A 17,884-nucleotide genomic window follows, 5' to 3' on the forward strand; every position below is an offset into this window, starting at 1 on the left:
TAAAAGCTGTGAAATATTAATGATAAAGACAGAGGAAATAAAAATCAGGCAAGCGTTAGCTTTATTTCCGAAAGAGGGAGAGTGGTCATTCTATTAACAGAAATCACAGACTCACGTGTAGGATATCAATGCCCAGAAAAATGATAGAATAAATTATTAAACCGGTGGTTTAAACAGCTAACTTCTTTCTACTGCCGACACTGCCGACAGACTAGCAGATGTCACAGCGACCGGTGGACGAGACCTGGCTTTGAGGAGAGCTTTGGCGGAGTCTTCCTGACGCTCAGGTGAGCAGGGGGCTGGGTCACAGGAAGGTGTGACGACAGAGCCCCACAACTCACCCTTCCCAGGCACGAGCACGTGACGCGCCTGCCGGGAATGACACCTTCCTCCACACGGTCGTGACGGAGCTGTGTGGCCGCCTGCGTCAGGATCACCAGGAGCTGAAGTGCAGATTGCAGGCCTGGGCGCGGCTGTTTGGTCTGCAACCTCTGCGTGGGGTCTTGGCTCAGAAGTGGCTTCACTCACTCACAACGTGACTCTCACCATCTCAGCGAGACTGCTCTGCCAGGCCATCAAAGTCTTACACATTACTAAATCCAGCGGTGGAATTTCAGTCCTCACGGCACCTCCTTGAAACCTTGTCCCCCTGATTCAAAACAGCACACTCCCCGGGCTCCCTCCCCCTACTCATTCCGGGTTCTTCCTCATCTTGTGTCTCCACGTCCCTGGTCTCTTGCCTCCCCTCAATCACCCCTTGGGACCTGGTCCCAGCTTGGGGCTTTCTATTACCACGGAAACGCGGACACCTCTCACATCTCGATCTCCATCTGCGACCTCTCCCAGAGGCGCATCCCCGACAGTGGTCCTGAGTGGTGCGTATGTGTGCACATGTGGCCGTCGGTGGAACGCCCGTGTGTGTGAGATGTGAAGTGGCACGAGTCGGGCTGTGCTCCGGTTTGCTCTCACACTGGGGGGAGCTCCCTGAGGTCTCGCCTTCACGCAGGGTTGGGGGAGGGGGGCAGGGGGGCAAACCCTGGGATTTGCCACCAGTCCCTGCCCCATGAGGCTGTGGACACCCAACCCCGAGTGCACTGCACGTGTCAGCTGCCCTCAGAGAGGAAGCTGGGGGCAAGTGTCTTCCAGGTTCTTGCTCCAACACAGGTTCGGGCCTCTGAGTATTCCTTACTAACTTCCCAACCTACTGATCATTTAAATATTCCCGGAAAGATATTTTACTCAGTACCTTTAGCCAGTTTTCATTAGCACAAGGGCCAGCCACGCCTAGTCTACCGAGTGGCTGGGAACGGAAGTGAGGGAATGCATGTAAGGCGGGGAGCAGGTGCCCTCGGTAGCTCTGAGCTTCCTGCAGAAAGTAAAGGCAGGTGCAAGCTCTCTGCAGAGCGTGGGGACAGTCCCTGGGAGGAACGGCCCCTATGGCGCTCACGCTCCATCCACGGCACCGACTTGGCGGCTCGTAGGTCTCAGGTCTTTGTCACTAGTAAAATTTACTGCTCCAGCGAGCATGTGCCACTCATGACAAAAATCCTCCAGTGGGCAGTTTCTGCAGACATCACTAATACAAATTAAAAATAACTAGACCTTTGAACCACACACGCTAGGAACCAAAAGGAATTTCCTGCTTGGCAAGGTTGGGTGTCTCATGCCAGGGAACCCAGGGGCCAAGCCAGACCCAGAATCCAGCTCTTCCGACACCCCGGATCCACGCTCTGGGCCACGCTCAGGGCCAGCCTGCTCCCATGCCCACCAGGCCTCTCACATTTCTGAGAAATGGCTAATGAATTCCAGCATCTTCTCTGCTCTTGGACCTGCTCTTTATGTCTCTCTGTGAACGTGTCTGCTTTCGCTGGTATGTGCCAACGTGACTTGAAATTCCAGGACCAGCTGCATCTGTCCAGTTGGTTCCTTGGGAAACCGTTTCTACAGAAGTTTCCTTCCCATTCCTAACAGGCTAAATATACACGAGCGGCTCAGTGCCTGGCACCACGGCCAGCGAGAGTGGAAACCGGGCTGTACGCGGGCACTCGCCGGAACCTAGGTAGAACGGGAGGGGTTTACTTGAGAACAGATCCGCCGCACAGTCCCAGGGGAGGGAAGCTCATGGAAAACGCCAGATGAAATGTCAAGAGCGTAGACAGGAGCTCAGAAATTCCAGGAGTGGCACCGGCACCTGCGTAGGGGCGGCCCCACTGCAGGCCACCGCTCCAGCCCTGGAAGCTTTCAGAGCTGACACCGAACATTCGCTCCGATGCTTGGCCGGTGAATCCGGAGGGAGAGAAACACGCAACCGCCCGGCTCAGCGCCCCCCATCCACCCTGGAATCAGCGTTTCCTCCTTCTGCCCTGCGGTGCCCACACGGCCACAGAAAGGCAGGGGTGGCTGGTTGCTGAGGCTCGCTTTCATGCTCGGAAACGGTCACCACGCCCCTGGTGCTTGTGATCTGGGTGAGGGAGGCAAACCAGGTTGCGGGGAAGGATGAATTATTCAGACTGATGGTATCCGAGCAAACGGCAACGATTTGCAAAAGGATCCTAAGAGGCCAAGCGTGTGGGCAGAATGATGACAGCACAGTTTAGCACGTGGACAAGAATGCAGCTTGAAGGGATGTTTTGGGGAAAACAATAATTGTGCCTAATAGAGAATTTATATTACTTACGACAGAGGGGCAGTGAGACACAACAGCAAAGAGCCATTGAGTCCACGTTTTAGGAAGAAACAAGAAACCCACTGTGGAAGCAAAGCAGCGGCCTTTGGGGGCAGCCCGGTGGGCACTGGACCGACAGCATCCTTCCACCTGCACACTGAGCCCGTGGCCTGCGAGGGCACGGCACGGTCACACCTTCTGACCCGGGGTTTCACTCTCAGAATTTACCACAGGCATTTAAATACGGAAAGCTGTTTGCTGCAGTATTATTTATAAGAGTGAAGACGTGGGGAACAACTGGGATTTTTTTAATGAGGACTGGGAATTGCAATATTATCTTGTTTCTGCTAACAGTAAGATGATTTGCTTGCGTTGTGATACCGCAATATCAACATTAAAGAAATTCAATGTTCATCAGCATTATAACACTCAACAGGACCACAAATATTTTAAGTTAGAGGGAGAGTCGTGAAAGATTGTATTACAGAAATTAAAAGATGAATAGCAAAACCAAAGACAATTCTTTAAGCAGCAGTAAAACTTGGAAATCAAAGATCTGAATAAATGGACAGACAGGCTGCATGGATAAACCGGAAGACACCATGTGGTGAAGATGTTAACTGTCTACAAATTGATTGGCAGGCATAAGACAATTCCTATCAAAATCTGGGCAAGGCTTTCTGTAAGTGTAGACAAAGTTATTCTCAAATTTAGATGGAAAATAAAAAGACCTATAATAGCTAAAACCAGGGGTGGGGAACCTTTTCATGTTGGGAGGCCACATGAATTTAGCTGTAATCAAATAAGGCCACATTCAAGAAACTTCAATGAAATATACTTAAAATGTACATGACTTTGTGAAAATCTAACTACTATGTACTTAATAATTTCAAAAAATGAAAACTATTTGTTAATTTTAAAGTTAACTAACCTTTTAATAACTTTGTTGTATCTGCTTTTTGTTGGAAAGCATTTGAATATTTGGTTGCTGCAGGGAGGTCTGCAGTTTCAGTTAATCCTCTAGATGGGTATCAGTCATCTGTGACCTTAAGGGCATCTTGAATTGAGTTAGGTAGGAGAACGTAGATTCACAGCAATAGTGGTTGAAAAGCAAGAAAGCATTTTTCGGGCATGTTGCTAAAGGTGTGAGTATTCTGCATTTTTCCATATTTCAGTTGGATCTTTCTTAGCATCAAACAATGACTTTAAAATGTCATCTACTGAGAGCTCAATCAATTCCATCTGTAGTTCTTTAGGTGCCTTGGTGATATCAACTAGGTGAGGCTGAAATGCCAATTTGAGTGCGATGTCATGAATCTCAAAGTCAGTGAACCTTTCATTGTATTCTCCAATTAATAGGTCTATAACAGCTGCTTATTCTTCAAATGATTCGCATATATCATCCGGCTTATCAGTGACCTTTGCTAACTGGGGAAAATGTTCATCTGAAATTTCCTTTTGAAGAAGTAAAGATAGCTTTTTTCAAAATGCTTGGATTTTTTGCCACATCATATATAGACTTAGTTCTACCTTGCAAAGAAATATTCAAGTCATTTTGATTTGACATAATATCACACAGAAATGCTGCATTCCTAGAGGAATCTTCTTTCAATAATGCACATTGCTGATTCTGTTCTTCATAAAATTTAACTGTCTGTTCTCACGGAAATAATGCCAATGAAGCAACTGATAAAGTAGCTTATATACTCAGGAAAAAAGGGAAGCCATTCAGTGATGTAGAAATTGTGAAAGAAAGCTGAAGTTGTAGGATGCTTAGACCCCAATAACATCTCAGAGCACAAACAACTGTCTCTTTCAAGGAGAACCATAACTTATTGGCAGCATGAATTGGCCATCAATTTAACAGAACAACTTCCAGCAATACTTCAAAAAAATATATATATATTTATTCAGTCACTTTGGATGAATCAGCTGATACTACTGACTTGGCACAAGTTTTGTACTTCATTAGGGTCATAACAGATTTTCTTTGCTACAAAGAGTTACTTCCTTTGGGCACTCTTGTGAACAAACAAGGGGAGTAGATATCTTCAACAACTTTCAAGATAAATGTCATGAAGTTGGACTGAATTTGGTAAATTTAGTGAGTGTGTGTACAGACAGGGTACCTTCTATGACAGGAAAACATGAAGGGTTTATTGCACAGATTAAAAAAAATATTAATGGACCCAGATACTCTCATTTCTTTTCATTGTACCTTGCATTAGCAAAATCTCTATGCTAAAGCTACTATTTTAAGTGACACTTTGCAACAAGTTGTAAGTATTGTTAACTATATTCCTGCAAATGCAACAGGGCATCCTCCATTCTGTCACATGCTAAAGTTGAACGGTGAGGTATTGGGTGTGGATTTGCTGTATCATTCTAAAGTATGTTGGCTATTGCAGGGACTTAAATGTAAAACAGAAAACTATAAAATTTTTAGAAGAAAACATAGGGGAAAATCTTCAGGACCCAGGGCTAGGAAAAAATTCTTAGACATGTCACCAAAAACATGATACATAAAAGGAAAAGCTGATAAATTGAACTTCATCATAATTGAAAACTTTTGCTATGCAAAGACCCTGTTAAGGAGCTGAAAAGAAAAGCTATAGAGTGGGAGAAAATATCTGTAAACTACACAACTGACCAAGGTCTCGTATCTATAACATATAAAGAATTCTCAAAAGTCAACAGTAAAATAAAACAAAAAAATTCAATCAGAAAAAGGACAAAAGAGATAAGCAGACATTTCACGCCAGAAGACAAATGAGCACATAAAAATATATTCAACATCGTTAGTCATTAGAGAAATGTGAAACCACAATAAAATATCACAGAATATCTGTGGTCCAGAATAGCTAAAACAAACAAACAAACAAACAAACAAACAAACCAGTGATAAACACCAAATGCTGGTGAGAATGCAGAGAAACCAGATCGCATACATCATTGGCATGAATGTAAACTGGGGCGGCTGCTCTGGAAACCAGTCTGGCCCGTCCCTTAGAAGGGAAACACACTCCCAACCACATCCCCAGCAACTGCACTCCCGGGCGTTTATCCTGGAGAACTGAACACTATGCTCACTCGAAACTTGCACACGAATGTTCATCGCAGCTTTATCAGTAATACACAAACGAGAACAGCCCACATGCTTTCAACAGGTGAACAGTGAAACAAACAGTGGTACCTCCTACCGTGGAATACTATGCAGCAATGAAAAGGAATGGACTGTGGATGAGCACACGCTGTATGGATCTCCAGAGAATTACACTGAGTGAAAAAGGCCAATCTCAAAAGATTACACAGTGTGTGATTTCATTTATATAACATTCTCGAAATGTAGAATTCTAGAGGAGATGAGTCTAGTGGTTGCCAGAGATGAGAGATGGTGTGTGTGTGTCTACGTGTGCATGTCTGTGTCCACAAAAGGGTGACATGAGGGATCTTTGTGGAGATGGGACAGTTCTGTATCTCAGTCACAATGGTATTGCCACAAATTGCACATGTGATGAATCTGCAGAGAACCACACACACACACACACACACACACACACACACACAAGTACATGTAAAACTGGAAAACCTGAATAAATCTGTTATTGTACCAAGCATCAAATTCCTGCTTTTAACGTTGTCCTGGGGTTATGCAAGATGGTTTGGCAAGTCTGGGTGAAGGACAGACAGGATCTCTCTGTACTGTTTTTTTGTAGCTTTCTGTGACTCTATTATTATTTAAAAATTAAAAAAAATGTAAGTGATTTTGAAATCTATCTGGCAACAGTGAAAGAGCTTTATAAGATTCAAATTAAAGAAGGTAGTAAAATAAGTCTTCTATATATTATGATTACTGTGACATTCAAAAAAATGTGTAGGAAAAATATTTATAGAAAATACATTAAGATATTCAAAGAGATAGCATTAGAGAACATAAATGATTAATTTTCTTTCCTTCGTTTTCTAAATTTCCTACACAGAAACATAAAACTGACCAAGAGGACCCAGGCGTCTACACGTGGAAATTTAAGACCATAAACCCACTTTGCAAACTGTCTGTGGGATCCCGCTGCCCACCCATTCCAGCTGCACCGAAACCTGACGGACAATTAAGGCAAAAGTAACTATGAATTTTGAAAAGCAAATAAGATCAAATAACTTGCTACAAGGAAAAAAAAAAGATGGAAACCAATGGAAAATAATTTGGATATCATTTCTGGATCAAGGAACAAGCCTACTAATGGGTGAAAAAGAAAGAATATTTTTAAAGCTATTGAAATTTTTTATACTCAACTGCAAGATTCCTCTTGTGCATTAACGTGGAATTTCCAGTCAGGGCACAGATGGCAGACACACACATGAGCAGCGTGGACGGCAACACACACACTCCCGCACGGCAGGCAGCTGGGCCTGAGTTAATAGCTTTTCCTCTGGGAAGTGTCTGGGAATGGGTGGTAACAATTTACTGGAAACTGACAAACCACAAAAACATGTTTAAAAGTGAAATCAGCTACTATGTCTGTAACAGCTAATTAGATAACTGAGTTAAGTGTGATAAATTTATTTCTCTTAGTTTTCTAGATATGAAGGGTTTAACTTTTCTGAGTAGTCATTAGCAGTAATGTAAGCAAAACTGAGGGCAGTCGTTTTTGTAATGTGTGTGAGTATTGGGTTAATAATCCCCTCATCTTTGAAGGAAGGTTCAATGTCATTAGTTTTCCCAGATGCACAAAGCAGGTACTTGGGCGATGGAAGAGAACCGTTTGTGTCAAGGCAGGATGCAAGAAGCAGCCCAGCTACCTTTGCAGTTTCCCGCTAGAAGTGGAGCATCCTATCATCCTTGGAGAAGGTGCCGGTGTGGTCAGCAGAGTTTCAGAAGGTGCGGGACATGTGGCTGTCCCTGGGTTTGCAGGACTTTCCCTCTCCCAGTGATGTTTACACATGGAATCCAGACAAAAAACAATCAAGAACTTCCGAACGAGTTTAACCGATTTCAGTGGTAACAGGCAGACATTCTTTTACCAGTTTCCAAAACTCTTGAAGAGATGAACATTTTTGAACAAAAACCTCATTCAAAGGTGTTCATTAAATAACCATCCTTCTTTCTTCTTTTAAAAGACAACCTAGTTATTTTACGTTTTAAAAGATTATGAAACATTTCGTTTAGACACGGCTTGGAGCTTTCAGATGGTCCCAACCTTCCTGAAGTCAATGTCACCCTGCCCGCTGCCCGGTCCCCAGAACTGCCAGCGCTGGGGGAGCTTGGCACAGAGTGCCGACTCGAATGGAATCAAGCTACCTGTTGAAAGCCACACATGCAGTCGTTTTTGCCAATATAAGCTATAAATTATAGATTTCCAAACAGTCATGAGGATGAAGCATTTCATTCATGAGATGAAGTGTTTTAAGGGAGGCGACAAACTGAAAAGCAGTTTTACACAGCACCGTGTCCTTTCAGACTGTCTTAGAACACAACTTAATCACATTAGCATTTCCACTGTCATTCACAAACACCAGAGATTGAGACTCCCAAGACCCGCTGCAGGCCACCACCGCAGACCCTGCCAATTAAAACTTGATTCCACAGCGATGGGTTTCACCTTCCTGCAGAGCCTCACTGCCCGGTGGCCCACGAAGCTGGTGGAAAGACGCTCCCTTACCCAATAAACTCTTACGGGAGAAACTAGAGGTTATGCACAGATTTAAGACAGTATCAATTTCATTATTCTGTGACTCCTCCATAGGACAGGCCACGTTTTGTAGTAGTGCCTGTTTTATTCTCTGTTGTGCCCCTTCCTACCTAGCAAGGTGCCTAGCGCTGCCTTTACTCAGTAAGTGTCTGCATAGGGAATCAGTGAAGACTCGTGGAGTGTTCGGAACAGCACACCCAGCACCCTCCTGTCTGCCGTGCTCAGGGCTCCCCGCGCCAACCCTGGGCTGCAGACCTCCCCACACGATGGGATCCGGTTCCTGTTTACGGCGTAAGACACTCCTGAAGCCATTATTGGCATTATACATACTTTTAAGTTCAAAGAATTCATATTATAAAAGTTGTTTTTTTTTTTTTTAAAATAAATCTATCCTGGCTTGGGATCTAGCAAAACACTTCGGCCACATTTGACAGTGGCTGGTGTCGTCTTTCACTTCTGCCTGAGAGAGACGTTGGTGACAGTGGAGAAAATCCCAAAAGGTTTCTGAAGCTCTCGTAGGAGAATGTCAAGAAGCTAACTCTTTATACTACAAAGAGCAGTCTTCTCTGCACACAAAGAAGACCAGTTTTGGTTCTGGTGGCCCAGCAGTGACAGGCCAAGGCCCACGCCTGGACCCTGCAGGCCGGCGTCAGGCGGGCATCTGGCAAGAGCTGTAGGCGCGTCACAGCTCTCTATGAGTTCTGCAGTCCAGCCATGACCTTGACCTTGCAGGTTCCATTAACAGTTTGAAAGCTAAACGGTATCCTTGTCCTCAGCACGCGAGCGCACAGTAATGTGCTGCTGCTGAATTTAACCTTCTCACAGGAGGCTAAACTCAAACCCTGGAGGCATCGAGTCCCGCAGCCACTTACTCATGTTTACACACTTGTTCTTAAAGCGAAAATCCTTAATGCAAGACAACGCTTAGGAGAAACAGGAGTCATTAATAGAACGGCAAGGACTGGTGGTTCCTGGGTGGCACGCGTCCTGGGCACAGCAGGAAGGCACCTCAGAGACACGTCGCTGGCCCAGCCCAGTCCTGCCTGCCTTTCCCTGCCATGTCTCTGACTCGGTCAGTCGGCCGGGACCCAGCTGTCGCGTTGTCGCTACTCCCGGGCCGAGCGCAGCGCACTGCCATACGCGGACTGGGCGAACCCCTGCACTAACACAGGCTGACATGTTTAAAAAAGAAACCCAGCCTCCTATCCTCTGTTTCTGAGTGTCTCCAAATTGCTCTTCTCGTCCAGAAAGACAGCCCTGGTTCAGTCGTGCAAACCCCTCCGAAGTCTGCATCCGCACTCCTGGGCCCACCCAGAACGTGGCCCTGCTGGAAACCACAGGGTTGGGTCAAAGTCTGTGCACGGGACACTCGTGTTCACGTCCCAGAAGGCACTTTCACCTGCAGGCCGCCCAGAACCGTGGCTGGAAACCACAGCGGCCTCTGTGCATGTGTGTGTGTGTGTGTGTGTGTGTGTGTGTGTGTGTGTGTGTGTGTGTGTGTGTGTGTGTGTGTGTGTGTGTCTGGGGAGCAGCTGTCATCAGTGAGGCGACTGGCCCAGTTCACAAGTTCAGCTTTCTGCTGCTTCTTCCCACAGAGCAACATATTTTTCTTATTATACTTAGAATTTTTCAACTGATTACCCAGGAAATTACTAAGCCCGTTTCCCAGAAGGAAGAGGCTGGCAAATTTTCACTACTTCATGCGAATTTAACGTCTGTTTCAAGCCTCATGACTAACACGTTCCGCGACTGCCAGTCCGTTTCACAGAGAGAAGGTGAAATAAAGCGCAACCTGCCTCCTTTTGTTGAGAGAATCGGGTGCAAACAAGGATTCACAATTGCACTAGAAGCTGCTGGCTGAGTAGAAATCCCACAGGAATTTCTGCTCCGCGTCTACTCCTCTCCCCGCTGCAGACCTGCACCCTGTGTGGGGGAGGCGGACAGAGGCGCTCACAGCCGCGACCTCAGTCACGAGGCCCCGCGTGACACAGACTCGGGGCGGCTGGGTGCTGCGGCCCCGCCCGGGCAGGGCTGCCCGCCTTCCGTCCGTCCCATGGACACACTCGCCCAGGACAGCTGCAGCCCGGCAGCACAACCAACACGCTGTCTCAGAGTCCCGGTTTTGACTTTTTTTAAGGAAAGCAAGTCTGACCTTCCCTCCCCGGGAGAAGCCTGCCTGCGACGGTGATTCTGACTTAGCGCAGGGGAGACACTTCGTCCAGCGCATATCACACGTGTGCTCAGGGCACACCACATGAGAAAAGTCTCTGGTTGTACAAAGACAATTGGTAATTTACACAACCTGATTGTGAAGGGACTTTGGGGAATTACTGCTTCTACACTTTTCCCCTATGTAGCTCGAATGCTGTTCAAGGGACAGCAGAAAGCATCAGTTCACTAAGCACCAAGGAAAAATTACCAGTTTCTCTAGCAACGGGGGCTCCAATGTACTGTGACAGGCTGAGCCAGGAGCACCCGAACAGAGCAGATAAACGTGTTTCCTCCCAGGCACGTGCAGGTTTGCAACGGGAAACGGGGTCCTCCAAGTCCAAACCATTCGCGCATCTCTGAGCAAGAGATGTTTCCTCCATCCCCTCTGATGTCTGAGGTTTCTTGATTCTGGGAGAGGACAAGGAATCACCAGGGACCGAGAGCAGCCCCTCCTCACCCAGCCATGTCCCCGCATCCCCACGTTGTCACAGCTGTGGGCTGCTGTCACCTTGCGGGCAGGTAACAACACAGATCATGGGAAAAAGGAACGAGATGAGGAGTGCCTCCTCTGGAGAAGGGCTGGCCGAGGGGCGGTAATGGGGGGTCCTAGGGCGAGACAGCTGGGAAGGGGGCCCTGGGGGCTGCAGCGGGGCAGTGAGCTCAGGCTGGAAATCTCAGGGGAAAAAGAGGTAGTTCCTGGTCCTCTTTCTCCTGCAAGCCAGAGATTATCGACACGCTCTTCCGTGGGAGCCAGTCTCTGGGGTGCAGTGAACAGCCTGTGCCTGGACCGCAGGACGCGACACAAGCGAGCAGGGTCTCCCTTCTGCTCAGGATCCTTGCTCCAGTCCCTGGGGTGCCGGTGGCTCACCTGCCTTGCCCCGGACTGCCGTTGGGGGGCGGTCCCTCTCGGGTCTCAGGCACAGCCTCGCCCACTAGGTGCTAAATTCATCCAAACTGACCCCTCTGCACCACAGATTACTGGCTGTTGATGTTACGGGTATTGTATTTCCATTCCTCCTGGCTTGAGTCCATAATGACTCTCCTCCCAATACCCAACATTATAGGAATGGACGTTCTATAGTCATTGCAAAATACCCAAAATGTTCCACCTTTGGGTCAATTGGTCTTTTCAGCTCACTAGCCCTTCACCGCAGAAGAACGGAGGACCATGGGTGAGTTGTGGTTGAGAGCCCGGAACACACTCAGGAGTGGGGCGGCGGGTACCCGGCGTGCCCGGGCTGCCCGGGAATAGCCCAAACCTTCCTTGTCACCAGAGTAACAAAACTCAAAAGAGAATGTGAGGTTACTGTTTTCACGTAGAACATATCACCTCTGAATCCAACTGCCTGCACCCAGCGTCACTATTCTAGGTGGGGCGCCCACAGTCTTCCGGTAAGTTCTGCCAGAAACCCAAACAAAACACAACAAAAAAACTGCCAGGGCACTCTTTGTAAAAATGAAATCCTGTAACAGACATTTCCCATTCTTTCACCAAGGCAGACGGAGAGGCCGTGGGAGGCGGGTGCGGTGGCGTGACTGGCTGAGCGGCTCTGTCCTCTGGCCACAGCCACGAGCCAGTTAGGCGAATGCCAGGAGACCCACATGCCAACACCCAGGCCCCAGGGGCATGAGCCAGCGCCTACTCATCACATCCTGCCTGGCCAAACACACTTCCCTTCTTTCCCAGTGACCCAGCGTCCGCTGACCACGCAGAATGGAGGGCGCGTGGTGACCATCGCCTGTCTCTGCTGAAGGCCCCCGAGGGGCAGGCGCACCCCCCCAGGCCAGAGCCGGCCGCAGCCCCCGAGGGCAAAGGGCACACGCCTGCAGGGCGGGCAGCCGGCGGAGAGACTCCCCGGCCTCTCAGACCCCACGGAGTCCTGGCCACCCCGTCCTCCGCAGACTCCACGGTCAGGCGGCTGCGGTCACTCCGGGACGGGACTGTTCTCCCACTTGTCAGTGACTCAGTCAGATTAGCATGAAGTTCTGTTTGTGGACATTCGGGGAAAACAGATGGATTGAATGATGCTGATATCTCTCTCCCCAGCGTCCTAACTGGGTCACAGGGTCTGGCCTAAGAGGACCTCTGTCACCTGAGTTGAAAGGGGAAACTCAGCTTTTGTGTTTGTGTGTCTGTATGTTACCAAAAAAAGTTTTAATGACGTATTGTATCATATAATAGACGTACGGACAGTCTAGTCAACCTAAGGAAATAACAGATATATTACGGGAAAGCCGAGCTACTCCGAGGCAGACATCAAGAGGTCAAAGTGAAACCTGAAACCCCCCGCAGCCCGGCACGCGTCACTCAGGAGACCCGGAGGCCAGCAGGCCGGGCCCCGACCTGCAAACACGTGTCCACCCTCTCCTGTCCCAAGACCTTCCCCAGCCTCGGAGGATGGGCGCCGAGTCCTGCTCCGGCCCACCTTGATGACAAATGCCCTGGACCCCTCGCTCACCCCACCCACGCCCCGCATCAGCCTTCGACCCACCCACCTTCCCACCTTGTCACCTGCCAGCAGGTCACCTCCCTCCCACGTAAAAAAATAGAATCTGTCGAGCTTGTTCCCTCGTGGATCTGCTGGACACTCGTGTCCCTTCTTAGCAGCTTTTCCTAAAGCGGCGAGTTGGCCCTGCGCCGCCTTCGCGGGGCCCACGCTGCCTTCTGGAGCCGCCAACCTGGCTCAGGGCTGCAGATGCCCCTCCGTGTCCCCTCCGTGTCCCCAGCTCCCTGCCGGCCCCCCAGTGGCTGAGCCCACACCTGGAGTCACCCCTGCTGCTCGCCTGCTGGACCCCGTGGGGGCGTCCTGGGGAACGCTGACCAGAGCCAGTTTCCGGGAGGCAGCGCGGCCGCAGGACCCTCGGAACCAGGCTGCCTGACACCTGCTGTCATGCCGCGGTCACAGCTGTGGCGTGGACCTTGCGCTGAAACCTCAGCAGAGTCTGTTTACACACAGACATTTTGAGAGGTGGTTCTGGAGCAGTCAGAGAAAAGCAGGTGACTCTGGACTGTGCCAGTGGGAGTGCGACGGGGGGCGGCTTGCGGAGCCGGGGTGACAGCAGCCGGTGTGGCCAAGCACGCGTGTCAGGCACCGTGCACCACTGTCTGCAAACATCGTGTCACTCAGTCGTCAAAGCAAGCTCAGAGGAAGGCCTGGTGGCTCACACCTAGGGTCTGGAGAGACAGCCCAGTGACAAATGTGGCCAGAGTTAGGAGCTCTGCTTGTAAGTGAGGCCCGGGTGGGGGAGAGTTGAAAGACTGATGGAGCTGGGAGCAGCCAAAGCGGCGCCCTGGGTGTTGTCAGAGAAGGACTCAGACCTCCCACGGGATACGGAGCAGGCCGCTCGTGCAAGGTCAGCATCAAAGCAAAAGATGTTCTCAGCTGACATCTGGGAGGCACACGCCAAGCTGTGTCACTTACTCGCTTTGTGTACCTGGATGAGTTGTGTAATTTCCCGGTGCCTCTGTTACAGTCGGGGTGACTGCAACACCTGCCTCACTGAGCTAATGCACAGGGACACGCGTGGTGTTGGCAAGCAGACGTCACCTGTCATTCATGCTATTGTCAGTGTGATCTCTACAGACACACAAGGATATAAGCATACGTTCATATAGATGCCTATACATAATACATGCATAACACATGAATTTAGCAAGTAAAGATGAAGAAAGATGAGTGACAATCCTTGCCCTCAAGGTGTTCAGACTGTGTGGGGTAATGTATATACAAATAACAAATCCCACCCCCATCCCCCATCCACCCTCCTGCCCTTCGTCCTCGGCACTGGGGAGCCCCGGAGCCCTCAGCCAGAGGGGGCCAAGACCCCCAGCCCAGGCAAGGCCTGGGTTAAAAGGTGGTGATGCCCTTTATGAAGAAAAAGTTTAAACCAATTTGAATATTTCAGCAATTGAGGTGTGGCTCAGCTTTTACGGGCTGGACTAGCATGGCATGGTCTATGATGTGTATGATATTACCCGAGCATTTGTACTAGCGCCTCTAATATCGTTTGCAGGAAAGAAGTGTTTCCCGTGTTTGACGCCCAAGTCACAAACGGACTTTACCTATCTGTAAACTGTGAGCCTCCCACGTGCCGGTGGGGATGGGGAGAAAGAAGAGACAATTGTTTTGTTTCTCAGCGTGAAAGAGTGACAAATGCCAGCAATGCAAATGCTCATCGACAAGGCCCTGTTTGCAGAAATGCTGGCGGACTCGCCGTGAACAATGAACCATGTTCTGGGCTCTGTGTTTTGCTTTGTTTCCTAAGGAAACGGATTTCCTTGGAGAAGTGGCCTATTAACATTTTCCAGGAAAAATGCAAAATCCATTTTATGAAGCAGTTAGGCCATTGTCATGGCCCTTTCCTCCCCCAGGTCACCCCCCTGTGTCTCCAAACTTCTCCCCACAGAATCCCGTCCCAGGTTGGCCGCAAAGGCTCTCATGTCAGGTGGCTGTGGGTCCACCCTGGTGGCAGTTACGGCTCAGACGGAGGCTGGGGGGCCCCGGCCCCACTCCCTGCTGTGCGGAGCGTCCCCTCGCCCTGTCCCACCCCACACTAATGCCGTCCGCCCCACGGTAACCCTCCTCCTTCCCTCTGCCGCGTATCCAATTTTAAAGAGCTGCTGATGGAAATGAAAATGAGAATTGACAGATTACTGGATGAATTTTTCTTTTTTCGGAGCTTCTTTTAGGCGTCTGTCTCACATCTGTTCTTTAAAATGAAGTGTTTTGAATATTTTCTCTCTGCTGTAGGAGTTCTTGTTCTGACTCTGTAAAAATGGCCATTTTCCCCATAGACAAATGACACACCGTGGAGAGATGGCAGGAAACACGGGGACCGTGCCTGGGAGCAAGGTCTTTGCACATCCTCCCAAGTCATCAGACCCAGGCCCCACCGGGCGTCACGTGTGGCCCAAATCCCCTTTCCTTCTGTGTCCTTGTCCTCAGAAAGGGTCCCAGCGGCCAGAACCGGTTCGCAGACCCACGCAGGCAGAGGGGAGGGGCTGTTGGACCTGCGATCCCCTCTCCGTGTCTGGGCACCCTAGTTCACGGGGTGAGCAGAGCCCGGTCCCGACCCGTCTTTAGTCCGTATTAAGGGGTTTTAGGATGTGCGAACCACCTCTTGTAAACCAGTGGAACCCGTTTTACTTCCTCTCAAAGGGTCCTTAAGTAAATCCCCAACAATAAAAAGAGAAAGGGAAAATAAGTCTTCTACAAAAATCTTACTAACAGCACATTTTACGTTGCACAGTGCAAAATTATTTCTAACAACGGAGACAGGCTTAAGTGAAGCCAGTTTTATTCGAATGCTAAAATTAATCTAAGTGGTGAATCTTTGTCAACAGTTAGCACGGGGGCCCTTAGCAAAGCTTAAAAATCCCAGGACTGGTCCCTGTGAGGAAGAGCAGGATGAAGGACTGGGCGCTCACCACCCGCCAAGGAAGCACCCCGCACCTTGGGCCCCTGCACCCCAGTAACTGGTGCACAGCCACTGGTTTTAACAATTAAAGTCCTGAGTTCCTCTTGGGCACAGTCCGCACTGTGCTGCATGGCCGTGTGCCTTCCCTGCCCACACCGCCCACACACAGCCGCGGCCTCAGCTGCCTTGGGAACAACTGTCCCCAACAGAGCCACCTCGGCACTGACTGCCACAGCCACAGCCAGCCCGACACGCCTCAGCGGGTCACGGGTTCGGACTTTACCCAGCACGGGCTGGACGGGACGCCCGCAGGCAGCCCAGCGTGGCCCGGCGCGAGGGCCATGGCCCGGCAGACGTATACTCTGAGCTATCCCAGCACTCAGGCTTCCATGTGGACACAGGTCACCGCGGGCCACCTCCAGAGACATCAAGTCTGCGAGCTGCCACGGTGGCAGGGCCAGGCGGGGACGTCACCAGCCGGGTGTTTCCCACAGAACAAAAGCATCCCCTGTCCTGGTGGGCAACTGCCACGTGGTTCTGATAACCCCTTCGCAAAAGCCTGGGGTGGGAGAAAGTGGGAAGGGCGGGATCGGCCTGCCAAGCTCAGGCCATGATGTGTGACAGCTGATGACATCCTCGGGGTGCATGAGACAAACACACGGACTTGTCCCCAAGCCCCAGAGCCCACCGTCCCAGGCCGTCACACCAGCTGCTGCTGCAGGGTGACCATTCTCCTCTCACGATTGCGCCACACTGCAAAGGGCCTACATCAGCATTATTTCCGGAACATTCCCGAAAGAGTTCCCTGGCTATTTCTTGGCATCTCCAAAGGGCCCGCTGGAAGGGGCACCAGTGTGCCGGCAGTCACCGAGGGATTCCTCCTTCCCCAGTCCTGCCGCCCGGCCTCGTCGGAGGGCCCCTGTAGCCCCTGCGTCCCCTGAGAGCTTCTCCGCAGGCCCCGGTCTGCCCCCAGGTATGGCGGGTTCTGCCTGCACAGGACTTGGGGGCACCGCCCGGTTCTGTGGTGATGCGGAGCCCCCACAGGTGGAGGGAGCGGCTTTCTCCTCAGCTCTGCGCGATGCCCCCCGTCCCCCCAACTCCTCGAGTGTGCCGCGAGTTTCCGGGCATCTCTCACCCCGTGCCTGGGGGCCGCCAGCACTGAGGGCTCTGTCCACTCCTGGTCCTGAGGACGCCGGCCGGGAGTGCACCCTAGGGAGGCCGAGGTGGGCTCCGGGCCCCACCCAGCCTCCCCCTGCACCCAGCCAGCCAGAGACGGCCAAGGACGGCTGGAGATGCAGCGGGGGTGGGGGTGCGAGAGAACCGGGTCCCACCCCCTCGCCTCTCCGTTCCCGGCATGTCACAGAGAGCAGACCTGCAAACAGGGTTTTCCCTCAGACATAAGCGACTTGCAGAGATCCCACTGTACACCGCAGATGCAAACGGAAACCCAGAGTTGTGACTGTGCTGAAAACAATCCACAGTGAGCTATCGAGGTAAATCGGGAAGACATTACAAACGCCACAGGGCCTCTTCATACTCCCCGCCAAACGCCTTGGCTGCTACCTGCAAAAACACTCTTGTGTGGACTGCGGGTCACATCCGTTGCGGCAAATTAGATGATCTTTCTAGAGCACGGTTGGGAAGGACCCTCGGGTGTCCCGGCGAGTGCTGGCTGTCGGCTGCAGGCCACACGTCTTGACTCAGCCTCGGCATCCACTTCCCACACACGTCCCTGGGCATCCACGATTAGCAAGGAGGCTGTAACCCGGAAGGTTCTCCAGGAGGAAAAATGGGTGGCCAGGGCGGAGCCAGTCAGGGGCGAGCGCACACCCAGAGGGGAAATGAGACAGGAATGATCCGTTCCGGTCCATTTCCCGGGGCTCCAGTTTAGCAGAAGAAT

General features: G+C 50.6%; 1 protein-coding gene across 6 annotated transcripts in view; it reads right to left on the minus strand.

Annotated features, from left to right (window-relative positions):
- Positions 1–17,884, minus strand: part of RPS6KA2 (ribosomal protein S6 kinase A2) — a 222,377-nt gene that overhangs the window by 82,483 nt on the left and 122,010 nt on the right. The window contains exon 1 of one of the 6 annotated variants that reach the window (XM_045544725.1): positions 6,960–6,975. The exons of the other annotated variants lie outside the window; for them this stretch is intronic. The gene's annotated coding sequence lies outside the window, so the exon portion shown is untranslated. Of the gene's footprint in view, positions 1–6,959; positions 6,976–17,884 lie in introns of those variants that run through there. 6 annotated transcript variants of the gene reach the window in all.

Source organism: Lemur catta, chromosome 2, assembly GCF_020740605.2.
Source record: "Lemur catta isolate mLemCat1 chromosome 2, mLemCat1.pri, whole genome shotgun sequence".
Classification (NCBI taxonomy): Eukaryota; Metazoa; Chordata; class Mammalia; order Primates; family Lemuridae; genus Lemur; species Lemur catta.